This window comes from Mauremys reevesii, linkage group 12 (genome assembly GCF_016161935.1).
Source record: "Mauremys reevesii isolate NIE-2019 linkage group 12, ASM1616193v1, whole genome shotgun sequence".
In the NCBI taxonomy this organism is placed as follows: Eukaryota; Metazoa; Chordata; order Testudines; family Geoemydidae; genus Mauremys; species Mauremys reevesii.
Genome location: NC_052634.1, coordinates 25,381,189 through 25,407,520, shown reverse-complemented (window position 1 = coordinate 25,407,520; position 26,332 = coordinate 25,381,189). Strand labels below are relative to the sequence as shown.

The window sequence follows — 26,332 nt, the reverse complement described above, 5'->3', positions numbered from 1 at the left end:
ATGGATCTGTGCAAAGGAAATTTTGTCTCTGTGTGAAACTGAGGTCGGAAATGAAACGTTCACATGGTGGCCCAATGCTCTAGGGAATGTGGGTGAAGGACTCGGGCTGAGAAATGATTTAACAGGAGTTTGTTTCAATTCATTGCCCTGATTAAAATCCATTGCTAAAAGGCAGCCACTGTTGTTAGTACTTGCACCTGTGTTGGGACACCCCAGTGGGTGTCAAGTCCATTGCCTTCACCAGGGGCAGTCGATTATTTTATCAAGATACAAATTTCTTGGTCAAGGCCTGGACTCCAGAGAAAACAATACACTGCTGATAAGAGGAAGTACATAAAAAGATTTTGCATCCACCATGGTCATAACTATGATGTGTCGTGTTTCACTCTTTATACCTGGTGCCACCTCCTTTCCCTTTAGCCTTGTAGTTGACCAAGGGCAAAGCTGAACATCTCCTCAGATACCAGGGAGTGTTTGTGTCCATTCCTGCGAGCTACACAGGGGTTTGATGTTGCTGCTTTCAATCCTCCGGCTCTGGCGGGATAAGGAACAATTCAGGCTGTCACTGAACTGAAGGAGGAAGATCAGTTTTTGACAGGGAGAGGGACGCCTCCTCTTAAAGGTGTTTGTCTGGCTGGCAGTCCTGGTTCCCAGGTCTCGCCCGTGGGGCTCCAGCAGTATTGGGACCAGGTCACTCCCTTGGCCCCACCTGCTGCCCCCAGGCGCTCCCCCCCAGGGGCCCCGTCAGTGCAGCGGAGCTGAGCAGCGTCTGCCTGCTCGCTCCAGTGGCTGCCGGCCCCTCCCCATGGCAGGGCAGGGTGGGTCGGTGCCTCCATGCGCTGCCCCCACCCCGACCCCCTGCAGCCAATGAGATGCTTCGGGGGAGGTGTCTGGGGGCAGCAGCACATGGAGGCCCCGCAGCCCACCCTGCCTTGGAGCCCCAGGTAAGTGCTGCATCCCTGACCCCCTCCCAGAGCCTGCACTGCCAGCCCCTCCCCACATATCTCTTCCCACTCCCAAACTCCCTCCCAGAGCCTGCACTGCCAGCCCCTCCCCACATACCTCTTCCCACTCCTAAACTCCCTCCCAGAGCCTGCTCCCCCCCACATACCCCTGCCCCCAACTCTCTCCCACAGCCTGCACTCTCTCCCTCCACACCCCCAGCCCCAAACTCCCTCACAGAGCCTGCACCCCCTCCCCCTTCCCACACACCCCCTCCCGCCTGCCCCCAATCTTCCTCCCACAGCCCGCAACCCCACCCCTCCTCCTGTTCCCCCTTCCTCCTGCCCCAGCCCAGAGCCTGCACCAGCACCCAAACTCCATCCGAGCCTGCACCCCAGACCCCCTCCCCAACCCAAACTCCCTCCCAGAAGCCAACCTCTCACCCCTTCTGCACCCAACTCCCCCCCCAGAGCCTGCACCCCTCCTACACCCCAATCCACAGCCCCAGCCCAGGATTTGCACCCTAGACCTCCTCCCCCCACCCAAACTCCCTCCCAGAGCCTTAGGCAGGTGAGGGGCAGAGTTTTGGGGGGCGGGTTCTGGGCAATATGAGTGACATCATTGGCCCACTGGGAGGACTGGAGGACTGGCACTGGCCCTAAGGTAAATTGTGGTTGAGACCCTGCTTTAAGGGATTGGAGCAATGCTGGAGAGACTGATGGGCAGGGAGCTGGGGAGCTGTGTGTGCCGCAAGGAGAGTTGTTGTTGTGCTCTGGTGACACGGAGCGGGGGTGGGGAGTTTGTAAGCTGTGGTTTTTGTATAGAGAGAAAGTTTACTAACCCCCAGGTTAAAAACTGTTCCTGCTCTGAGCTATACATGGCACTCTCTGTTGCGAGTATAGCTTAGTGGGTGACTGTTTCCCTGCATTGTAATGGGTTCCTAGTTCCACTCCAAGTGATTCCCTTTAAAAACTTTTTCGAATGAAAATCGATTTCCAGACCCATCTCCAGTATGTTCAGGAGTTCTCTGAATGGGGGAGGGGTGGCTTGAAATGAATTTAAACACTCAGCATTTTCCTGTGCAAATGAATAAAGACCTAGCAGAGCTGTCCAGCAGCTGAAATCAGTTCCAGTCCTCGGAATCTCTAAGAGGGACACTCGGTAGCTGAGGCATGTGGGACACCTCTGTTGCGAGGACAGGTGAAAAAATGCTGGATTCAATGAAAGCTGAGACCGTAGAAGGGGAAGGTGAACGGCAGCACCACACAGGGTCATAACACTCAGACACGGGACTTCACTGTCACTGCCCCTGCGTTTTCCATCATTTCTATCCTAAGGAACACACCCTCCCCCTCCCCCCCCCACTGTCACACACAACCTTCTCCCCTTGAGCCCCATCCCACCCCTACCCCTCTCCCCCACACACGCCATGGGACACAGCCTCTCGGTCACTCACCCAGATGGGGGCTTGTCTCTGCATCTCCCCAACAGGGGAGCAGAGAGCCGAAAGGGCCACAGGAGACCAATGGAGCTAGGCAGGGATAGAAAATACTTCCCTTCCCCTCCATTCTCTTCTCTTCTCTTCTCTTCTCAACAGTCCCATTAATCTCACCCATGGGATGTTCCAGCACCGGGTGGGCTTAAAGCACCAACCTTCCCCTCAGCAACGGAAGGGGGAACCAGCTCTATCACACAGAAGGAGGCTCCCAACCTCTGCCGCTGCCATCCTGCAGCCTTTAATATGGATTTGGTTTAGCTAATGCAACCCCCCCATGAATCCGCTAATCCATCCATGAAACATGGAGACAAGCTCCTGCAAGCAGCATCCAGTGGTGCAATGGGTTAGTGCCCTGTCCTTACAGAGCAGTGCTGAGTGGAGTCATGCTGAGGTTGTGAGTTCAAACATCACCTGGAACACTAGTTGCCTTTAAGCAAATGGCTTCTGCCAATCATTTTGCCCTGCAGAAAATACAATTGCGGCTCAGAAGACACCGAGGTCGCCTTGCTTTACAGAGAGCAGGGCAGATTCCACAGATCTCCCAGGCTCTGCTCTCCACCAGCCGCCTGTGTCAGGAGGGGTCAGGCAGAGCCCAGAGCACTGCCCCCGACTCCCCCTCAGTCTTTGCTCCCCAAACCACCTGTGTGCTCACCCTCTTCACTGTGAGACTCAAACCCTGCCTGGCTTTCTGTATGTCGGTGTGGTTTTCATCTGTCGTGTTGATGTGCATGTGGGTCCTGTGTGATTTTGGTGGATGCCTTGCATAGTTTTGTGTGCATGGGTGTGTGTATTATTTTTGCATGAATATTGTTTTTTGCTTAGTATTCTTTTGATATGTGGGTTTTGTGCTTTCTTGTTGTGGGCTTTTGCTGTATTTTTTGGTGTGGATTTGTTCTTTCTATGTTTTGTGTGGCTTTCCCTTATGTGTATATGGCTCTATGTGCTGTGTGGGTTTGGTTTTTGTTTATGTCTGTGTGGGCCTGTGCAGTCTGTGATGGTCTCTTTCTCTCTGTTTGTATCTTCATGTGTAAATTCACTGGAACTTTTCAAACTCTCCACAGCTTTGCCAATTTTCACCAGGAATTTTACTCATTAACGAATTTTCACTTGTTCCCTACCAGTTGGTGGCCATTGCCCCAGGGGCCTGTCAGTCTCAGGGTCCTGCTTTCCCATTGGCCCTTCCCCCTTCTATTGGGACTGGGAACTAGCCAACCAAAAAAAACCCACTCAGTTTTAGTAAAGGGCCAACAGTCCCGTACACAAGCTGACCCTGTGAGGGAGGGAGAGCTCAGTGGTTTGAGTATTGGCCGGCTAAATCCAGGTTTGTGAGCTCAGTCCTTAAGAGGGCCATTTAGGGATCTGGGATAAAAATCTGTCTGTGGCTTGGCCCTGCTTTGAGCAGGGGGTTGGACTAGATACCTCCTGAGGTCCCTTCCAACCCTGGTATTCTATGATAGGGTCACCAATGTTCAGATAAACTAGCACAAGCTGGGCTCATGGTGCAATGGTTGGCATGCTGAAATCTGAGTTCAAATCTCAGTGGGACCTTGTGGTTAAATCCCTGGAGATCCAAGTGCTTTCCTATCTCCAGCTGTATAAGAATGAGTTGTTTACCTTGTGCTGAGTGACTCATCCCCACTGGAGCCAGGTCTTTGGTTGGAATGGGGTCTAGAAGTGGCTATGGTTTGACTAGGTGTTTGAGATTTCTGATGCCCACAAGTTTGGCCCTTGTGCTTTCTACCACACTTTTTCTCTTGCCCACATGGCGCTTGAAGAAAGGAGTGTCAGGGTCAGGTTTCATAGTCAGGGAAAGGCAGGAGGGAGGCAGAGTCCCAGGCTGGAGCCCAGCACCTCTCCTCCTCTGGGCACCTAGGACAGAGGTGGCTGGTGCTGACAGCTCCAAGGGAAGGCTTAAAAGCCACAGAGCAACCAAGGGCAGGGCAAGAGGAGGGGAGAACCATGCCTATGCATGGCCAGCAGACAGCCACAGAGACACCCAGCCAGGCTGCTCCCTGCTCCCTGCCATGCCAAACACCCACTGAAAACCACCCACAGCCAGCTGCTGATGCTCTGTGGCCAACATCAGAAGATGGTAGGAAAGCAGGGCCAGCCCCCCTGGTGGGGCCTCTTACTGTTCCCACTCCAGGTGCTCACTTTGGCAGTGGGGCAGGAGATTTTACCCCAAGAGGCTTTTCCCCAGCTGGCGAGAAGCAGAGAAACACCCAGGTTCCCAAGGCGCTATGTAGCAACCCCCCTCAAGCACAGGGACAGTCGCACACTTGGAAAAGAGAAACTGCTCCACACGCTAGCCTGGGCAGCCGCCCATTTTCTTTGGCAAGTCAGGAAGGGCAAAGGAGAGACTGGAAGCACCTGGGGCTCATGCCCCAGCCTTTGTGACACCCAACCCCCAACTCCTTCCTGGGGCTCTAGCTGAAGCCAGAGCATTGGCCTGAGCAGCCAAGAAGAGGTTCCAGCCCTGAAGGGAGCAGGACTTTCAGTACAAAGGTAAAAATTGCACAACCACGAAGGGACTCGAACCCTCAATCTCCTGATCCGAAGTCAGATGCCTTATCCATTAGGCCACGTGGTCACAGGAACAAAACCTTTCCAAGCACTTATTTGGAAAAGGCAGACACTGTGTTTCTCAGGTCCTCTACTGAATGGGGCCGAGACTCTCTGGGCACAAGAAGTCGAGTTCCCAGCGAGATGAGAGACAATTCTCTGGAGCCAGGTACAGGACTTTGGCAGGGAGGCTCAGGCATGAGGGACTGGGGTGCAGCGGACAGACCAGCTATCTAGGTGCTTAGATTTGGTCTCACTGAGGAGGAGGAGGAATCCTGCTGACAGGCAGTGGCTGTGGAGAAAAAGAGGGATGTCCAGGCTGCTCCGGTCTCCTTCTTCCAGCTCCTCATCTGGCTGAGCTGCTCCACTGGCCTGGACAAGTCCTCTGCATGCACAGCAAATAGCCCAAGAGCCATTGCTGCCCAAACCTGTGCTGGGGGTTGAGCTTCTGTCTTCCCTGTCCCATCTGCCCTAGAACAGACCTCTAGATTGAGAGAGACAGTCAACAACTATTAAGGCTAAGATTATATAAAGGGGGGTCACAGAATCTGTGACTTTCAGAGATCTCAGTGACATTTTCCGCCTCAGCCCTGGGGCAGGAAGACTGGGGCTGTCGACCAGTGGGGGCCTCACAGCTATCAGCCACCAGTGTCGGAAGGGGCTCCCACAGGCCCATGCCACCACGGATGGACCCCACAGGTCCCAGCTACTGTGAGCAGCGGGAGGCCCCCAGAGCTCCCAGCTACTGTGAGTGGATCCCAGAGCTCCCAGCCACCACATGGGACAGGGGGACCCTGGAGCTCCCAGTGGGGTGACTGGGTTATAAAGTCCGGTCAGCGGAGCTGCGGGGCTCAGGCAGGCTGGTCCCTACGTGTCCTAGGGCACCGCGCTGCGCCCTGGAAGTGGCCAGTAGGTCCCCCCTGCTGCGCCGCTGACCAGGAGCCGCATGAGGTAAGTCTGCACCCCAACCCCCTGCCCCAGCCCTGAACCCCCCCAAACCCAGAGCCCCCTCTTGCACCCCAGAGCCCTCACCCCCCTGCCCCAGCCCAGAGCTTCCTCCCACACCTGGAACTCCTCATCCCTGCCCCCACCCCAGAGCCATCACCCCGTCCTGGACCCCGACCCCCGGCCTCAACCCACAGCCCCCTCCTGCACTGCGAATCCCTCGGCCCCACCCTGCAGCCTGGAGCCCCCTCCTCCACCCCAAACCCCACAGCTCCCCACAGCTCCCACAGGCAGACCCTGGGGCTCCCAGCAGCCATGGGTGGCCGGGGAGCCCCCCAGCCCCACCCCACTGCCTATGGACCCTGCAGCTCCTACGAGCGGACCCCAGAGCTCCCAGCCGCTGCGGAGGGACCCGGGATTTCCCAACAGGCCTTGATGGCGGGAGGGCCCCGCAGCCCCACGTCATTGCTCACAGACCCTGCAGCGCCGCAGCCCCGGGAGCTCCCGGCCGCCCCGGGCAGGAGAGGAGCCCCCGGCGCTCAGACACCGCGGCCCGAGCCCGGAGCTCCCAGGCACCGGGGTGAGGAGAAGCCGCCGCCCCGGGCGCTCCCGGCCGCCCCGGGCCGGCGCGGCGCCCCCGGCGCTCAGCCCCCGCCGGCCGAGCCCGGCCCTCCCAGTCACCGGGGGGGGGGGGGTGAGGAGGAGCCGCAGCCCCGGGAGCTCCCGGCCGCCCCGGGCAGGAGAGGAGCCCCCGGCGCTCAGACACCGCAGGCAGAGCCCGGAGCTCCCAGTCACCGGGGTGAGGAGGAGCCGCAGCCCCGGAGCTCCCGGCCGCCCGGGCAGGAGAGGAGCCCCGGCGCTCAGACACCGCAGGCGGAGCCCGAGCTCCCAGTCACCGGGGTGAGGAGGAGCCGCAGCCCGGGAGCTCCCGGCCGCCCCAGGCAGGAGAGGAGCCCCGGCGCTCAGACACCGCAGGCAGAGCCCGGAGCTCCCAGTCACCGGGGGTGAGGAGGAGCCGCAGCCCCGGCCAGTGCAGGTGGCCCTGCAGCTCCCAGCCGCCGCGGGCGGGCGGACGCCAGAGCCCCCGCTGCCATCGGGACCCCGCGGCCGCCCCGGCAGGACCCGTCACCCCGCGACCGGCAGGAAACAGCCGCGCGCGGAAGCGCCTCGCGCCCTGTGACCCCGGTGCTGCGGCTTCGCGCCAGGCGGGAGGCGGCGCCGCGGCTGCGGTCTCGGTCCCTCCGCCCGGCAGCGGGACCCGCCCCGCGCGGCCTCGCGCCGCTTCTCGCGGGCGGCGCTGAGCTCTGAGCGCACAAGGCCCTGGCGGCTCCGCCCCGCATCGCTGTCACACAACGTCACCAATGGGAGATGAGCCTGTCAGAAACGTCAGGTGGGGAGGGCCAATGGGAGACCAGCTTTCAGATACAAGCCCCGCGTGAGGGCCAATGGGAGATCAGCTGTCAAAAAACACTAGGCAGGCCAGCACCAGCCAACCAGGAACTGCCCCTCATCTCAAGGACCCAGACAGCCCCGCCCCCACCTGTACTATGCCCCGCAGCAGCAGCCAGCACCAGGGGGCTTGTGTCACGCCCCACAGCAACCCCCAAAGCAGAGTCTCAATTCCCCTCCCCCACCACTGCTGCTGCTCTTCAGTAGGTAACGAGAACCCCGCCCAGGCACCAAAAGCGGGGGGGCCCCCCACAGGGGGCACTTTCTGCTTTCCAAAGCCAACCTTCTCCCTCACCTTCCTCCCCCCCCGCAGCCCCTTCCCCATGTCTGGCCACACGCTCCCAGCTCAGGGTGACCACACTCCCCGTCGGGGCAGGCTCTGCTCAGCCCGGCTCCCCACAGCCTGCACTAAACATGTGGGGACCAACCCCAAAACTTACTCATATTTTACCCCAATGGCCCCAAACAGCTGCTTTTAATATGCAAATAAGGTGCTGCCACACTCAGGCCACGCCCCAGCTCTCCAGTGGAGCCACCCAGGAGAGAACCAGGTGATATTTAAATTAGCCAGGACGTCGCTCAGTCATTTCCCTCTGCTCCCAGCAGGTGGCGCCGGAGAGCTCCGAGCTCGCTCCCTTCCCTTTCTCGCGTCGGCTTCAGCCCCCGGGTTACAAACGCACCAACCGGGGAGCAGGAGTGCGGGGCTGCTCCAGGGTGACCAGATGTCCCATGTTTAAAGGGACAGGACGGTCTGGGAGGACTTTTTCTTATATAGGAGCCTATTACCCCCCCCCACACCCCCGTCCCGTTTTCCACAGTTTCTTCAATGTCACCCTATGGGGCAGCTCTGCGGGGACGGACTTGCACATTTGGGAGCCATCAGCCGGATCCGCGTGCCTGGGAAGCTGCGTCCCTCCAGAGGCACTTGAGAAGCCAGAGGGGCCGTGGGTGAGTTTGTGATGAGGTGAGTCTGAAGTGTGGAAGGGGGAGGGTGGCAAGAGGAGATTTTGAGAGGAAAAACGGTGCTGCTGAGCTGGTAGGGGAGGGCAAGGTCCCAGGCGGGTGTTGTGTGAGGAGCTGTGTAGGCCCGGAAAGGCGTCCTGCTGGGCAAGGGCAGGTGAGGAGGGCCAGGGCTTTTCCCAGGGCTGTTGCTGCGGCCAAAGCCTTTGGGAAGCACAAGAGGGCCAGGAGTGTTGTTGCCTGCTGGGGCCCATGCGACGGTGTAGGTGTACGCTGACCATAGCTGGTCTGTGGGAGCTGGGGGCACTCACCATGCCCCTTTCCTCGTTAGTATAGTGGTGAGTATCCCCGCCTGTCACGCGGGAGACCGGGGTTCGATTCCCCGATGGGAAGGGTGACCCCTTTTGAAGGGGGGACAAAGAAATCCCTGGCCTGCCCGCCACATGCCTTGTATTCTCCTTCGACGGCCACTTCCCTTCGCACCCCGCACTCATGACTTTCACCTCCAGAGAGACAGTTACCTCGCAAGGACACGCTCGCCCTAGCCAAAGCCTCCCCCGGGGCCTGCACGTGGGGGCACGTTTCAGAGCGGCAAAGGGAAATAGGCTGGCCAGGGCCATGAGGACAATGGCCCAGACAAACGGGGAGGGACTTGGTCCAGGGGTGGAGGAAGACAGAAAAAGGGACAGGCATGGGATTGGCTTCCTCTCTTTTTTCCTTTGCTCAGCATTTGACCTGTGACTGTAATGGGGAGACTTGAGAAAGACCTGTGGCCGCCGGCGAGGTAGGTGGCTGCCCTGAGAGCGCAGAGCTGAGCATTTTCTGCTGGGCTGCTGGCCTCCACCTCCAGCGCCTGGCCGTGATCGTATAGTGGTTAGTACTCTGCGCCGTGGCCACAGCAACCTCGGTTTGAATCCCAGTCACGGCATTGCTTTTTGGTGGGGAGGGGCTATCCTGCAGCACGCCTCGTGGCTCAGTCTGATGGCGTCCGTTTGCAAAGAGAGCCATCAGCCGGTCCTCAGTTTCTGCTTGGTAAAGGCAAGTCAGTGGGGTCCATCGGTCAGAAAAAGAGTCCCAGGACTTCTTGCTGGGCGCCAGGGTCCAAAAGCAGCGCATTCCCTCCTGGAAAGGGCTGTGTTTCGAATGTCCGTCCAGTGCGCGTTGAAGGGAACGATCTGCGTGCCAGGGAAGCTGCGTCCCTCCAGAGGCGCTTGAGAAGCCAAAGGGGCCGTGGGTGAGTTTGTGATGAGGTGAGTGTGAAGTGTGGAAGGGGGAGGGTGGCAAGAGGAGGTTTTGAGAGGAAAAAAGGTGCTGCTGAGTTGGTAGGGGAGGGCAAGGTCCCAGGCGGGTGTTGTGTGAGGAGCTGTGTAGGCCCGAAAAGGCGTCCTGCTGGGCAAGGACAGGTGAGGAGGGCCAGAGCTCTTGCTGCGGCCAAAGCCTTTGGGAAGCAGAAGAGGGCCAGGGGTGCTGTTGCCTGCTGGGGCCCATGCGACGGTGTAGGTGTACGCTGACCATAGCTGGTCTGTGGGAGCTGGGCCCACTCACCGTGCCCCTTTCCTCGTTAGTATAGTGGTGAGTATCCCCGCCTGTCACGTGGGAGACCGGGGTTCGATTCCCTGACGGGGAGGGTGACCCCTTTTGAAGGGGGGACAAAGAAATCCCTCGCCTGCCCGCCACATGCCTTGCATTCTCCTTCGATGGCCACTTCCCTTCGCACCCCGCACTGATGACTTTCACCTCCAGAGAGACAGTTACCTCGCAAGGACACGCTCGCCCTAGCCAAAGCCTCCCCCGGGGCCTGCACGTGGGGGCACGTTTCAGAGCGGCAAAGGGAAATAGGCTGGCCAGGGCCATGAGGACAATGGCCCAGACAAACGGGGAGGGACTTGGTCCAGGGGTGGAGGAAGACAGAAAAAGGGACAGGCATGGGATTGGCTTCCTGTCTTTTTTCCTTTGCTCAGCATTTGACCTGTGACTGTAATGGGGAGACTTGAGAAAGACCTGTGGCCGCCGGCGAGGTAGGTGGCCGCCCCGAGAGCGCAGAGCTGAGCATTTTCCGGTGGGTTGCTGGCCTGCGCCCCCAGCGCCTGGCCGTGATCGTATAGTGGTTAGTATTCTGCGCCGTGGCCACAGCAACCTCGGTTCGAATCCGGGTCACGGCATTGCTTTTTGGTGGGGAGGGGCTATCCTGCAGCACGCCTCGTGGCTCAGTCTGATGGCGTCCGTTTGCAAAGGGAGCCATCAGCCGGTCCTCAGTTTCTGCTTGGTAAAGGCAAGTCAGTGGGGTCCATCGGTCAGAAAAAGAGTCCCAGGACTTCTTGCTGGGCGCCAGGGTCCAAAAGCAGTGCATTCCCTCCTGGAAAGGGCTGTGTTTCGAATGTCCGTCCAGTGCGCGTTGAAGGGAAGGATCTGCGTGCCAGGGAAGCTGCGTCCCTCCAGAGGCGCTTGAGAAGCCAAAGGGGCCGTGGGGGAGTTTGTGATGAGGTGAGTGTGAAGTGTGGAAGGGGGAGGGTGGCAAGAGGAGGTTTTGAGAGGAAAAAAGGTGCTGCTGAGCTGGTAGGGGAGGGCAAGGTCCCAGGCGGGTGTTGTGTGAGGAGCTGTGTAGGCCCAGAAATGTGTCCTGCTGGGCAAGGGCAGGTGAGGAGGGCCAGGGCTTTTCCCAGGGCTGTTGCTGCGGCCAAAGCCTTTGGGAAGCAGAAGAGGGCCAGGGGTGCTGTTGCCTGCTGGGGCCCATGCGACGGTGTAGGTGTACGCTGACCATAGCTAGTCTGTGGGAGTTAGGGCCACTTAATGTGCTCCTTTCCTTGTTAGTATAGTGATGAGTATTCCTGCCTGTCATGCAGGAGACTGGGGTTCAATTCCCCAATGGGGAGTGTGATCCCTTTTGAAAGGGGGACAAAGAAATTCCTGGCCTGCCCACCACATGCCTTGCATTCTTCTTCTACTGCCACTTCCCTTCGCACCCCTCTCTGATGACTTTCACCTCCAGAGAGACAATTACCTCGCAAGGACACGCTCGTCCTGTCCTTCCGCCCCCGGGCCCAGCTTCGGGGTCTGCATGTGGGGGCATGTTTCAGAGCGGTAAAGGGAAATAGGCTGCCCAGGGGCATGAGCAGTGATTTCCCAACACGCCCCCCCCCTAGTTTTGTGAACTAGTTACATGCCAAACCTGGTGGCTGAACTTCGCGACTTTGTCCTCACCCACAACTATTTCACATTGAGGACAATATATATCTTCAAGTCAGCGGCACTGCTATGGGTACCCACATGGCCCCACAGTATGCCAACATTTTTATGGCTGACTTAAAATAACGCTTCCTTAGCTCTCGTCTCCTAATGCCCCTACTGTACTTGCACTACACTGAAGACATCTTCATCATCTGGACTCATGGAAAAGAAGCCCTTGAGGAATTCCACTGTGATTTTAACAATTTCCATCCCACCATCAACGTCAGCCTAGATCAATTCACTCAAGTGGTCCATTTCCTTGACAGTACTGTGCTGATAAGCGATGGTCACATAAACACAACCCTATACCAGAAACCCACTGACTGCTATACTTACCTACATGCCTCCAGCTTCCATCCAGGACACACCACATGATCCATTGTCTATGGCCAAGCTCTAAGATACAACCGTATTTGCTCCAATCCCTCAGACAGAGATAAACACCTACAAGATCTCTATCAAGCATTCTTAAAACTACAATACTCACCTGCTGATGTGAAAAAACAGGTTGACAGAGCCAGAAGAGTACCCAGAAGTCACCTACTACAAGACAGGCCCAACATAGAAAATAACAGAACACCACTGGCCTTTACATTCATCCCCCAATTAAAACCTCTCTAGCGAATCATCAAAGATCTACAACCTATCCTGAAAGATGATCCCTCACTCTCCCAGATCATGGGAGACAGGCCAGTCCTTGCTTACAGACAACCCCCAAACCTGAAGCAAATCCTCACCAGCAACCACAGAACAACAACACTAACCCAGGAATCTATCCTTGCAACAAAGCCCGATGCCAACTCTGTCCACATATCTATTCAAGTGACACCATAATACGACCTAATCACATCAGCCATGCCATCAGGGGCTCGTTCACCTCCACATCTACCAATGTGATATATGCCATTATGTGCCAGCAATGCCCCTCTTCCATGTACATTGGCCAAACCAGACAGTCTCTGTGCAAAAGAATAAATGGGATGCAAATCAGACGTCAGGAAATATAACATTCAAACACCAGTAGGAGAACACTTCAACCTCTGGCCGTTCAGTAACAGATTTAAAGGTGGCAATTTTGCAACAGAAAGCTTCAAAAACAGACTCCAACGAGAAACTGCTGAACTTGATATGCAAACTAGATACAATCAATTTAGGCTTAAATAGAGACTGGAAATGGCTGAGCCATTACACACATTGAATCTATTTCCCCATGTTAAGTATCCTCACACCTTCTTGTCAAACTATCTTAAATGGGTCATCTTGATTATCACTACAAAAGTTTTTTTTCTCCTGCTGAGAATAGCTCATCTTAATTAATTAGCCTCTTAGAGTTGGTTGGGCAACTCCCACCTTTTCATGTTCTCTGTGTGTATGTGTGTGTGCTTATACATATATCCTAACGATATGTTCCATTCTATGCATCCGATGAAGCCATTTATCAACATTGAATTTCATCTGCCATTTTGTTGCCCAATCACCCAGTTTTGTGTGATCCCTTTGTAACTCTTCGCAGTCTGCCTGGGACTTAACTCTCTTGAACAGTTTTGTATCATCTGCAAATTTTGTCACCTCACTGTTTACCCATTTTTCCAGATCATTTATGAGTATGTTGAACAGTAATGGTCCCAGTACTGACCCCTCTGGGATACCACTATTTATCTCTCCATTCTGAAAACTGATAATTTATTCCTACCCTTTGTTTCCAAAATTTTAACCAGTTACTGATCCATGAGAGGACTTCCCTCTTATCCCATGATGGCTTACTTTTCAAAAGTCAATTTAAATTAAAAAAATTTTTTTTAATTATATATATTTTTAGAAATCTAGACCTGTTATATGTAACTTGCATTATCCTTATATTAAATTTGCATTATCCTAACAAAACATTTACTTTATTCACATCTCTTTTATATATCTCATTGGCCCTGACACCCCCCCCCCCCGTAAATTCAAACACCCCCCCTAATTTCAATTCCTGGGGAAACTACTGGGCGCCGCCTCCTGCCTGGCGAGAAGCCGCAGCACCGGGGGGGGGGGGAGGTGGGGGGGTCACAGGGCACGATGGGTTTCTGCGCACCTCTGTTTTCTGCCGGTCGAAGGGTGACGGTTCCTGCCCGTGGGGGCCGGGGGGTCCCGATGGCAGCTGGGAGCTCTGGCATCCACCTGTGGCAGCTGGGAGCTACAGGGCCATCTGCAATGGCCGGGGGCTGCGGCTTCTCCTCACCCCCCCCGGTGACTGGGAGCTCCCGGCTCTGCCTGCAGTGTCTGAGCGCTGGGGGCTCCCTCTCTTGCCTGTGGCGGCTGGGAGCTCCAGGGGCTTCGGAGCTGCAGGGTCTATTAGCAATGACGTGGGGCTGCAGGGTCCTCACGCTATCAATGCCTGTTGGGAAATCCTGGGTCCATCCGCAGTGGCTGGGAGCTCTGGGGTCCACTCGTAGGAGCTGCAGGGTCCATACGCAGTGGTGTGGGGCTGTGGGGGCTCCCCGGCCACCCATGGCTGCTGGGAGCTCCAGGGTCTGCCTGCGGGAGCTGTGGGGAGATGAGGGGTTTGGGGTGGAGGAGGGGGCTCCAGCCTGCAGGATGGGGCCGAGGGATTCAGAGTGCAGGAGGGGGCTGTGGGTTGAGGCAGGGGGTTGGGGTCCAGGACGGGGTGATGGCTCTGGGGTGGGGGCAGGGATGATGGGTTCCAGGTGTGGGAGGAAGCTCTGGGCTGGGGCAGGAGGTTGAAGTGCAGGGGGGTGAGGGCTCTGGGGTGCAAGAGGGGGCTCTGGGTTTGGGGGGGTTCAGGGCTGGGGCAGGGGGTTGGGGTGCAGACTTACCTCGGGCGGCTCCTGGTCAGCGGTGCAGCAGGGGGGACCTACTGGCCACTTCCAGGGCGCAGCGTGGTGCCCTAGGACACGTAGGGACCAGCCTGCCTGAGCCCCGCAGCACCGCTGACCGGACTTATAACGCAGTCACCCGACTGGGAGCTCCAGTGTCCCCCTGTCACATGTGGTACCTGGGAGCTCTGGGATCCACCCACAACAGCTGGGAGCTGTGGGGTCCAGCCGTGGTGGCATGGGCCTGTGGGAGCCCCTTCCGACACTGGTGGCTAATAGCTGTGAGGCCCCCACCGGCCGACAGCTCCAGTCTTGCTGCCCCAGGGCTGAGGAGGAAAATGTCACTGAGATCTCTGAAAGTCACAGATTCTGGGACCCCCTTTATATAATCTTAGCCTTAATAGTTGTTGACTGTCTCTCTCAATCTAGTGGTCTGCTCTAGCGCAGATGGGACAGGGAAGACAGAAGCTCACCCCCCAGCACAGGTTTGGGCAGAAATGGCTCTTGGGCTATTTGCTGTGCATGCAGAGGACTTGTCTAGGCCAGTGGAGCAGCTCAGCCAGATGAGGAGCTGGAAGAAGGAGACCTGAGCAGCCTGGAGATCACACTTTTTCTCCACAGCCACTGCCTATCAGCAGGATTCCTCCTTCTCCTCAGTGAGACCAAATCTAAGCACCTAGACAGCCAGTCCGTCCGCTTCCTGAGCCTCCCTGCCAAAGTCCTGCACCTGGCTGCAGAGAATTGTCTCACATCTCGCTGGGAACTCGACTTCTTGTGCCCAGAGAGTCTCGGCCCCATTCAGTAGAGGACCTGAGAAACACAGTGTCTGCCTTTTCCAAATAAGTGCTTGGAAAGGTTTTGTTTGTGTGGCCTAATGGATAAGGCATCTGACTTTGAATCAGGCAATTGGGAGTTCAAGTCCCGTTGTGATTGTGCAATTTTACCTTTGTGCTGAAAGTCCTGCTCCCTTTAGGGCTGGAACCTCTTCTTTGCCACTCAGGCCAATGCTCTGGCTTCAGCTAGAGCCCCGGGAAGGAGTTGGGGGGTGGGCGTCACAAAGGCTGGGGCATGAGCCCCAGGTGCTTCCAGTCTTGCCTTTGCCATTCCTGACTTGCCAAAGAAAATGGGCGGCTGCCCAGGCTAGCGTGTGGAGCAGTTTCCCTCTTCCAAGTGTGCGCCTGTCCCTGTGCTGGAGGGTACTTGCTACATAGCGCCTTGGGAGCCTGGGTGTTTCTCTGCTTCTCGGCAGCTGGGGAAAAGCCTCTTGGGGTAAAATCTCCTGCCCCACTGCCAAAGTGAGCACCTTGAGTGGGAATGGTCAGAGGCCCCACCAGAGGGGCTGGCCCTGCTTTCCTACCATCTTCTGATGTTGGCCACAGAGCGTCAGCAGGTGGCTGTGGGTGGTTTTCAGTGGGTGTCCGGCATGCCAGGGAGCAGGGAGCAGCTCCAGGGGTTTGCAGCAAAATCACATATCTCCAGGAGGTCCCACTGAGATTTGAACTCAGATTGCAGGATTCAAAGTCCTGAGTGCTGCCCATTACACCATGGGACCAGCTCTACGTGGGTGGCAGACATTGGGAACAAGGGGCCTGTCCCTAGAGCATGTGACCACTGCCAGAGCAAGTGTCCAGCCCGTGGTGTCCCTGCAGCACAGCCAGGGCCTGCGAAGGAGGCCTGGGACATGTGAGGGAGAGACTGTGACCTGCCCTGACCCTCCAGAGACGCTGGTTGTGATCTCCCTGCACCACAGAACAGGGTGACGTGTTTTCCTTTCCCATCTTTCCTTGTGTTTTACATTGATTGCTGGGTAATAAATGGTGTTTGCTTGAAGCACATGCAATGAGGAGTGGGTCAGGGAAGTGCCCAGAGTGGAGACACTGTAGCCCTGTTCAAGTGATCATGACAAGATTGGGGGGGTCAAGCCCCCCAGGATTCCTGGGCCCAGCCTTGTTGGGGTTATGAGGACTCTACCACACACCAGAGTAGAAAGAGCGTCCTTGGGGTCAGGCAGCCTCTGGGTAAGGGGGTGGGGACTCAGATCCTTCCGCCAGCCAATTCCACTGGGGTCTTGTAAAATCCAGGGAAGTTCCCAACAATAGCCAGAACAGACTCTCCTTACACTTACTGTCTGTCCTCATTGCTTCTCTCTTTCCCTTTCCCCACATCTCTGCTGCTCCACCTCTGGGCTTTCTCAGCACCTGGCCCCACAGCACTTCCTGGCAGCCAGAGACTGCGCTATCTGCACCTGCAGATGTGGCCTCTCTCCTGATTGCTAAGGAAAGGAACCTTTCCAGGAAATGGCCACAGCTTCTGGGAATCCAGCTGTGGCTGTGAACAGAATTTGGGTCCTGGCACACAAGGCTACTTAAAAGCTGAGTGCCCAGACAGGGGGTTGAACCCTGGACCCTCAGATTAAGAGCCTGATGCTCTACCAACTGAGCTACCTGAGAAACATTTTCACTGTTCAGCACAAGAGTGAGCAGGCAGGCAAAAGAGAGGCAAAAAAAGTCCCAGGAACCCCTCCTCTTTCTGTTCAGCCACTGCCTGTCAGCAGGATTCCTCCTCCTCCTCAGGGAGACTAAATCTAAGCACCTAGACAGCAAGTCCGTCTGCTGCACCCCAATTCCCCATGCCTGAGCCTCCCTACCAAAGTCCTTCACCTGGCTCCATAGAATTACATCTCACGTCTTGCTGGGAACTCGACTTCTTGTGCCCAGAGAGTCTCCCCCCCCCTCAGTAGATGACCCAAGAAACACAGTGTCCACCTTTTCCAAAGAAGTGTGTGAAGTAGATTTTTAACCTTCCTTTGCTCCTGTGTCTACGTGGTCTAATGACTAAGATATCTGACTTTGGCTCAAGTGATTGAAAATTCAAGTCACTTTACGGTTGCATTGCTGCAGTTTTACCTTTGTGCTGAAAGTCCTGCTCCCTTCAGGGCTGGAACCTCTTCTTGGCCGCTCAGGCCAATGCTCTGCCTTCAGCTAGAGCCCTGGGAAGGAGTTGGGGGTTGGGTGTCACAAAGGCTGGGGCATGAGCCCCAGGTGCTTCCAGTCTCGCCTTTGCCATTCCTGACTTGCCAAAGAAAATGGGCGGCTGCCCGGGCTAGAGTGTGGAGCAGTTTCCCTCTTCCAAGTGTGCGCCTGTCCCTGTGCTGGAGGGGGGTTGCTACATAGCGCCTTGGGAGCCTGGGTGTTTCTCTGCTTCTCACCAGCTGGGGAAAAGCCTCTTGGGGTAAAATCTCCTGCCCCACTGCAAAAGTGAGGACCATGAGTGGGAACAGTCAGAGGCTCCACCATGGGGGCTGGCCTTGCTTTCCTACTGTCTTCTGTTGTTGGCCACAGAGCATCAGCAGCCGCCCCGCATGGTGGTCTGCGGGTGGCCTTCAGTGGGGGTTTGGCATGGCAGGGAGCAGGCTGGCCGGGAGTCTTGTTGCCTGTCTGCTGGCCACACATAGGCATGGGCCTGCCCTCATCTAGCCCCGCCCTCAGTTGCTCTGTGGCTTTTAAGCCTTCCCTTGGAGCTGTCAGCACCAGCCGCCTCTGCTCCAGGTGCCCAGAGGAGGAGAGGTGCTGGGCTCCAGCCTGGGACTCTGCCTCCCTATCAAGCCTGGCCCTGGCACTGCTTTCTTCAAGTGCCATGTGGGCAAGAGGAAAGGTGTGGCCACAAGCACCAAACTTGGGGGCATCAGGTGAAGCAGTGAGAATCCCACCCACCAGACAGCCACAGCCACTTCTGGACCCCAACTAAAGACCTGGCTCCAGTGGGGAAGGAGTCACCCAGCAGGAGGGAAATGATTCACTCTTATATAGGTGGAGCTAGGAAAGCACTTTGAGCACCAGATCTTTACCACCCACTAACACAAGGTCCTACTGACATTTGAACTCAGATTACAGGATTCAGAGTCCTGTGTATTACACTATGGGAGCAGCTTGTGCTGCCATCTCTGGACATTGGTGACGCTCACAAGACTGGCTTGTGTAAGGGACTGTTGGCCCTTTACTAAAACTGAGTGGGTTTTTTTTGGTTGGCTAGTTCCCAGTCCCAATAGAAGGGGGAAGGGTCAATGGGAAATCAGGACCCAGAGACTGACAGGCCCCTGGGGCAATGGTCACCAACTGGTAGGGAACAAGTGAGAATTTGTTAATGGAGAAAAATCCCTGGTGAAAATTGGCAAAGTTGTGCAGATTTTGAAAAGTTCCAGTGAATTTACACATGAAGATACAAACAGAGAGACAAACACACACAGAGAGAATGAGAAAATCACAGACTGCACAGGCCCACACAGACATAAACAAAAACCAAACCCACACAGCACACAGAGGCATATACCCATAAGGGAAAGCCACACAAAACATAGAAAGAACAAATCCACACCAAAAATACAGCAAAAGCCCACAACAGGAAACACAAAACCCACATACCAAAAGAATACTAAGCAAAAAACAATCTGCATGCAAAAATCATACACACACCCACGCACACAAAACTATGCCAGGCATCCACCAAAATCGCACAGGACCCACATGCACATCAACACGACAGATGAACCCCCCCCCCAACATAGAGAAAGCCAGGCAGGGTTTGAGTCTCACAGCGAAGAGGGTGAGCACACAGGTGGTTTGGGGAGCAAAGACTGAGGGGGAATCGGGGGCAGTGCTCTGGGTTCTGCTCGACCCCTCCTGACACAGGCGGCTGGTGGAGAGCAGAGGCTGGTAGATCTGTGGAATCTGCCCTGCTCTCTGTAAAGCAAGGGGACCTCGGTGTCTTCTGAGCTGCAATTGTATTTTCTGCAGGGCAAAATGATTGGCAGAAGCCATTTGCTTAAAGGAAACTAGTGCTGTAGGTGAGGTTTGAACTCACAATCTCAGCATGAATCCACTCAGCACTGCTCTGTAAGTACTGGACACTAACCCATTACACCACTGGGCCCTGCTTTTAGGAGCTTGCCTCTATGTTTCATGGATGGATTAGCGGAGTGGGGGGGGGTTGCATTAGCTAAAACAAATCCATATTAAAGGCTGCAGGACGGCAGCAGCAGAGGTAGGGAGTCTCCTTCCATGTGATAGAGCTGGTTCCCCCTTCCGTTGCTCAGGGGAAGGTTGGTGCTTTGAGCCCACCCCGTGCTGGAATGTCCCATGGGTGAGATTAACGGGACTCTTGGGAAGGGAGGGAAAGTCTTTTCTATTCCTGCCTAGCTCCATTGGTCTCCTGTGGCCCTTTCGGCTCTCTGCTCCCCTGCTGGGGAGATGCAGAGACAAGCCCCCATCTGGGTGAGTCACCGAGAGGCTGTGTCCCATGGCGTGTGGGGGGGAGAGGGGTAGGGGTGGGATGGGGCTCAAGGGGAGAAGGTTCTGTGTGACAGTGTGTGGGGGAGGGGGAGGGTGTGTTCCTTAGGATAGAAATGATGGAAAACACAGGGGAAGTGAGAGTGAAGCCCCGTCTCTGAGTGTTATGACCCTGTGTGGTGCCACCATTCACCTTCCCCTCCTATGGGCTCAGCTTTCATTGAATCCAGCATTTTTTCACCTGTCCTCACCACAGAGGTGTCCCACATGCCTCAGCTACCGAGTGTCCCTCTTAGAGACGCCGAGGACTGGAACTGATTTCAGCTGCTGGACAGCTCTGCTAGGTCTTTATTCATTTGCACAGGAAAATGCTGAGTGTTTAAATTCATTCATTTCAAGCCCCCTGCCCCCATTCAGCGAACTCCTGAACATACTGGAAATGGGTCTGGAAATCGATTTTCATTTGAAAAAGTTTTTAAAGGGAATCACTTGGATTGGAACTAGGAACCCATTACCCTGCAGAGAAACATTCACCCACTGATCTATACTCTCAGCAAAGAGTGTCATGTACAGCCCAGAGCAGGACCAGTTTTTAACCTGGGGGTTAGTAAACTTTATCTCTGTATAAACACCACAGCTTACAAACTCCCCACCCCCGCTCTGTGTCACCAGAGCACAACAACAACTCTCCTTGGAGCACACACAGCTCCCCAGCTCCCTGCCCGTCAGTCTCTCCAGCATTGCTCCAATCCCTTAAAGCAGGGTCTCAACCTCAATTTACCTTAGGGCCAGGGCCAGTCCTCCCGTGGGCCAATAATGTCACTCATACTGCCCAGAACCTGCCCCCAAAACTCCACCCTCCACCTGCCTAAGGCTCTGGGAGGGAGTTTGGGTGGGGGGAGGAGGTCTAGGGTGCAGGCCCTGGGCTGGGGCTGGGGACTGGGGTGCAGGAGGGGTGCAGGCTCTGGGGGGAGTTTGGGTGCAGAAGGGGTGAGAGGCTGGTCTCTGGGAGGGAGTTTGGGTGGGGGAGGGGTTCTGGGGTGCAGGCTCTGGGATGGAGTTTGGGTGCAGGGTGCAGGCTCTGGGCTGGGGCCGGGGGTGGGGGAACAGGAGGAGGAGTGGGGTTGCAGGCTCTGGGTGGGAGATTGGGGGCGGGTGGGAGGGGGTGTGTGGGAAGGGGGAGGGGTGGAGGTTCAGGCTCTGGGAGGGAGTCAGGAGTGTGGCGCTTACCTGGGGCTCCAAGGCGAGGTGGGCTGGGGGGGCCTCCATTTGCTGCTGCCCCCAGACACTGCTCCCGCAGCATCTCATTGGCTGCAGGGGTGCTCAGGGTAGAGGCAGCATGTGAAGGCACAGCCCCACCCTGCCCTGCCATGCGAAGGGGCCGGCAGCCACTGGAGCGAGCAGACAGACGCTGCTCAGCTCCGCTGCACTGCTGGGGCCCCTGGGGGGGGAGCGCCTGGGGGCAGCAGGTGGGGCCAAGGGAGTGACCCGGTCCCAAAACTGCTGGAGCCCCACGGGCGAGACCTGGGAGCCAGGACTGCCAGCCAGACAAACACCTTTAAGAGGAGGCGTCCCTCTCCCTGTCAAAAACTGATCTTCCTCCTTCAGTTCACTGACAGCCTGAATTGTTCCTTATCCCGCCAGAGCCAGAGGACTGAAACAGCAACATCAAACCCCTGTGTAGCTCGCAGGAATGGACATAAACACTCCCTGGTATCTGAGGAGATGTTCAGCTTTGCCCTTGGTCAACTACAAGGCTAAAGGGAAAGGAGGTGGCGCCAGGTAGAAAGAGTGAAACACGACACATCATAGTTATGCCCATGGTGGCTGCAAAATCTTTTGATGTACTTCTTCTTATCAGCAGTGTATTGTTTTCTCTGGAGCCTAGGCCTTGACCAAGAAATTTGTACTTTGCTAAAATAATCGACTGCCCCTGGTGAAGACAATGGACTTGACACCCACTGGGGTGTCCCTACACAGGTACAAGTACTAACAACAGTGGCTGCCTTTTAGCCACAGATTTTAATCAGGCCAATACATTGAAACAAACCCCTGTTAAATCATTTCTCAGCCCGAGTCCTTCACCCACATTCCCTAGAGCATTGGGCCACCATGTGGACATTTCATTTCTGACCTCAGTTTCACACAGAGAAACAATTTCCTTTGCACAGATCCATAAACAGCAAAACCTCCCTGTGTCTCTGGTCTGAGCCAGGGCATTCGATGCCAGTGAACCTTTTTCTCCTGCAATGGCGACGGTCAGACAGAGGGGTCATGGCACCTGCATCCCTGCCAGGGAGATATTGGCTCCGCTCTTTCTTTCTGCTGCTGTTGTTAGTCCATGAAACATCAAGGGTGGAATGCAAGGCTGAGTTCATGCACCAGCCCCCTGAAAAATTTCAGTGCCCCAGAGAAATCCTGCCCCCTGCTATTGTAACGATGTGCTGGAGATTTGACTAGGAAAGGGACTGTCTGAATTGTCAGAGTGAGGAATGAACAACAATCTACAGCAATGTCATTAACACAAACTCACTCCCATCTTAGCCACCCTGAGACACTTAGCTTCTGCCCTGCCTTCCTCAGCTCGACTTTCCTCTTTTTTCCCATTCCTGCCTCACTCCCTCCTTTGGCAAGTCACACAAAGGAAGCCAGCAGGAAGAGCCGGCCGCCATAGGCCAACCTCGAAGGGCAGAGGAGACCAAGCCACAAGGCTTCAAAAGGTGACTGGCCAAGGTCCTCTAGCTTTCCCCTGCTGATGCCAAGGCTTTTTCTCAGCTCATTTCACCACCCTCTATCCTGCAGGGGTTGAGTTTATAGCAGGTGTTACTAGCTGGCCCAATTTTGGGTAAGCGTAGGGAGGACTAAAGACCCACCAGAGTTTGCCAGAAAGCAGCACATTTATTATACTGACAGCTAAGCTCAAAAGAAAAAGCGGGGGTGTGTGTGTGTCACAATCACACTTGCAGAACATTCATCCCAGGAGCATTCCAGGAGGGCTGGGGAGGGGGAAAGCCACTTCACAGGCATTCAGAGAGGGAGAGGAGACAGAAGTGGGAGCAGGGGAAGTATAACAGACCTTTTGAGCATAGAAATCACTGCTGCTCCTAAAACAACAGGAACAAGCCAGGAAGAGCTGGGAAAATTAAGCCATCATGTTTCTGTCTGGTTTTGAACCAGGGACCTTTTGCGTATTAGGCAAATGTGATAACCACTACACTACAGAAACTCTGTTTCAAGCCTCCTCCCCTCCCTTCATAAGAACAGAAGAACGGCCATACTGGGTCAGACCAAAGGTCCATCCAACCCCACATCCTATCTGCCAACAGTGGCCAATGCCAGGTGCCCCAGAGGGACTGAACCTAACAGATAATGATCAAGTGATCTCTCTCCTGCCATCCGTCTCCACCCTCTGACAAACAGAGGCTAGGGACACCATTCCTTACCCATCCTGGCTAATAGCCATTCATGGACTTAATCTCCATTCATTTATCTGCAAAAAGAACAAGGAGTACTTGTGGCACCTTAGAAACGAACAAATTTATTTGAGCATAAGCTTTCCTGGGCTAAAACCAATTTCATTGGATGCATGTAGTGGAAAATACAGCAGGAAGATATATATATATATATATTATATATATATACACACACAGACAGAGAACATGAAAAATTGGGTGTTGCCATACACACTATAATGAGAGTGATCAGTTGAGGTGAGCTATTATCAGTAGGAGAAAAAGTCCTTTTGTAGTGGCTTTCATGGCCTTTGAGAAAGCAAGACAGAGCCTTGGAAGACCCAGCAGGGTTTGTGGCACAGGAATTGTTCTCAGATTCCACTGAAACTTCAACTCAGATTGCAGGATTTAAAGTCCTGAGTGCTGAGTCCTTACACCATTGGACCAGCAGAGCACCTGTTGATTACTGTAGACTTCCAGCAGGGAGGACTCTGTGGGCAGGGGCGGCTCTAGGCATTTTGCCGCCCCAAGCACGGCAGGCAGGTTGCCTTCGGCGGCTTGCCTGCGGGAGGTCCGCCAAAGTCGCAGGACCAGCGGACCCTTCGCAGGCATGCCGCTGAAGGCAGCCTGCCTGCTGCCCTCGCGGCGACCGGCAGAGCACCCTCCGCAGCTTGCTGTCCCAAGCATGCACTTGGTGTGTTCTGCTTAAGGCCACAGAGCCCTTGCCTTTTTTTGCCCGGTGCCTGAGAGTCAGGCCAGCTGCGGGGAATTAGCTCAAGCGGCAGAGCGCTCGCTTTGCATGTGAAAGGTAGTGGGGGACTCTGCCCGCATTCTCCGAGCCTGTCGACTAAGGGCTCCTGATGAGCGTGGTGGACGGGAGAGCCGGCCATCTGACTTTTGGCCTTGCTGCCCGTAGCGGTCAGGCCGAAAAATCAAAAGCCACCCTCCCCAGGCCCACAGCCAACCAGGGGCTCCTCTGCACCATCTTGCCTCCACGAGTGCCACACTCTGACCAGCTGAACCAGGCAAGCCACGGGAAGCTTCTCAAGGTCTTCCCCTGCTGTGGGCTTGGATGCGAAAAGCACCTGGCCGTTCATCAGCTGTTGCAAGAAGTGTGCAGAGTAGGAGTAGCGATGGGGCTGTAGCTTTCACAGCATCTCAATTTGGGCAGCTTTCCATTCCCCTTTTCTGTGTAATGTCCCTCCCACGGGTTTCACTTGCGGAGCTGTACGACTCTGGCAGGGTGGCCATTTAGAAATCTTTTCCTTGCTTTTCTTTTTCGCCTGGCCCCAGCGTTAGGACCGTTTGGGTGTTTCAGTGTGTGTGTTTTCCCATTTGGAGGCATTTGGAAGTTTGGAAGGGGAGCCGAAAGAGGAGTCTTTTTCACAAGCAAGTTGGCTTTCTGCACAGGTAGGGCCCTTGGCCGTAAAGCTTAGCTCCATCAGTGTGTCTGCATGGGGTTCCTCCAGTACCTCAAGAGCCCGTGCTAAACTCTCGGTGTGGGCATTTGGCTTGTGCCAGTCAGAGTGCCGTGCCTGCGTCTTCCCAGGGCCGGCTCCCGTGAGGCGCGCATAACTTGGGAGGAAAGGGGTAGAAGAGAAAGCAAGTGAAGATGAATTCGAGTGGTGGTGCCCCTGGGTGGAGTGGTCCTCCTGCTCCTTCCTGTCGGAGGGGTGGGCTCGAGTGTGGGCTCGGGGGGTCTGGCTGTGGGCGGTGGGAGGATGGTGTCCAGGGAAGTCCCAAAGGTCACCCTGCGCTGGTGGAGTGTGAAGCCTCTCCCCTAGGTTGGGGTGCCGAGTATTACGCCTTCCTCTGTGGCTTGGGCTGGGGAGCGTGATCCAGCGTCGGGTACATTTGGGTGGAGCTGGCGGCCGGCAAGAATTCGGGCCATCAGGTCAACCCTCTGTGGACAATGGGGGTGAGCCGGCAGGCCTGCGATTTTGGCTTCGCGGGCGGGCAGCTCAAGCCTGGCCTCCTATGAGCCTGGAAGGCAGCCGTCCGGGCTCACCCGTCTCCTCCCGGGGCCCAAGTTTCTTTCAGGCAGCAGGTGGAGCGAGGAGCCCAGGGAGGTGTCCGGAGCCTCCTCCTGCCCGGCGCCCAGCAGGGCTCTTGCCCGCTCCCGGCCCACCTGGTTTTGGCCTCTGCCACCCCTAGCAGTCAGCCAAAAGACCAGAAGTCACCCTCTCCCTCCTGCAGTGGCCAGCATGGGGCTTGAACCCATGACCTTGGCGTTATTAGCACCACGCTCTAACCAGCTGAGCTAGCTGGCCTACGGGAAGCCCTCCCTTGCCTGACCCTTTTGGAAGGAGTCACCGGCTGGCGCGGGGAACGATGTGGCCTCCGTTATCGAATGGATGGATCAAGATGCCATCTACCAAGGTAGGGGAATTAGCTCAAGTGGTAGAGCGCTCGCTTTGCATGCGAGAGGCAGTGGGATCAATACCCGCATTCTCCAGCAACAAGGCAGCCGCGGGCCTTTCTTTTAGAAGCCATGGACAGTCAGCCGGCTGAGCTCCTCCAGTGGCCTCCATCCCTCTCCCCGCTTGGCCTCCCAAAAAGCCAGCCCTTGCGGAGCACAAAGCTCTTCCTCCCCAGCCCTTCTCCCCCTTGCGCTGACTGGGAGGCTGGTGACAGCTGGGGGAAGTTAGCTCAAATGGAAGAGCATGGGAGAAGTAGTCAGACCCAGACACACATTCTCCAGCCTGCTCTGCTCTGCTCTGCTCTGCTGGGCTGGGCTCTAGTGGGGGACCTGCACCTTTCTTTCTGAGCTCTCACTGGAGCACAATCCCTTTCCTCCTCCCTCCCTGCTAGTCTACGCCAAGCTCATTGGCCGGGAGGGAGAGCCACTCAAATACAGAATTACTCACATCCCAGGGGTCCATGAAGGGAATGAGGAGATGGGCGGGGTGGCACGCGATACCAGCTCAGCTGAGACCGTGAGACCTCGCAGCCTCCTGAACTCAGGCAGCATGGCAGCCGTGGAGCAGAGCAGAGCACGCAGACAGCTTGGAGACAGCCAAAGCGGGGAAGGGCTGCGTTGGTCTGGAAGAGGGAGTCGGTGGCTGTCTATCCTGGCGGAGGCAGGGTCGTTTTGCTGTATGCTGGGCCAGGGGCCAGGGAGTCTGCTAGAGTTGCTGAGCTGGGCCTGCTCCTGGCTTTGCTTGGGTTAGAGGAAAGTGGTGAAGATAAGAA

At 55.9% G+C, this 26,332-nt stretch overlaps 8 non-coding genes across 8 annotated transcripts; 3 read left to right on the top strand and 5 right to left on the bottom strand.

Moving 5' to 3' along the window:
* Positions 1–4,957: 4,957 nt before the first annotated feature.
* TRNAR-UCG lies at positions 4,958–5,030 on the bottom strand. The gene has a single exon. It is a non-coding gene; the product is annotated as a tRNA-Arg (tRNA).
* A 3,647-nt stretch (positions 5,031–8,677) lies between these two features.
* Positions 8,678–8,749, top strand: TRNAD-GUC. The gene has a single exon. It is a non-coding gene; the product is annotated as a tRNA-Asp (tRNA).
* A 1,162-nt stretch (positions 8,750–9,911) lies between these two features.
* Positions 9,912–9,983, top strand: TRNAD-GUC. Its single transcript has one exon. It is a non-coding gene; the product is annotated as a tRNA-Asp (tRNA).
* Positions 9,984–15,883: 5,900 nt separating this feature from the next.
* On the bottom strand, positions 15,884–15,955 carry TRNAQ-UUG. Its single transcript has one exon. It is a non-coding gene; the product is annotated as a tRNA-Gln (tRNA).
* Positions 15,956–16,780: 825 nt separating this feature from the next.
* Positions 16,781–16,853, bottom strand: TRNAK-CUU. The gene has a single exon. It is a non-coding gene; the product is annotated as a tRNA-Lys (tRNA).
* A 5,988-nt stretch (positions 16,854–22,841) lies between these two features.
* On the bottom strand, positions 22,842–22,914 carry TRNAI-AAU. The gene has a single exon. It is a non-coding gene; the product is annotated as a tRNA-Ile (tRNA).
* Positions 22,915–25,336: 2,422 nt separating this feature from the next.
* TRNAI-AAU lies at positions 25,337–25,410 on the bottom strand. The gene has a single exon. It is a non-coding gene; the product is annotated as a tRNA-Ile (tRNA).
* A 112-nt stretch (positions 25,411–25,522) lies between these two features.
* Positions 25,523–25,595, top strand: TRNAA-UGC. The gene has a single exon. It is a non-coding gene; the product is annotated as a tRNA-Ala (tRNA).
* Positions 25,596–26,332: the final 737 nt, after the last annotated feature.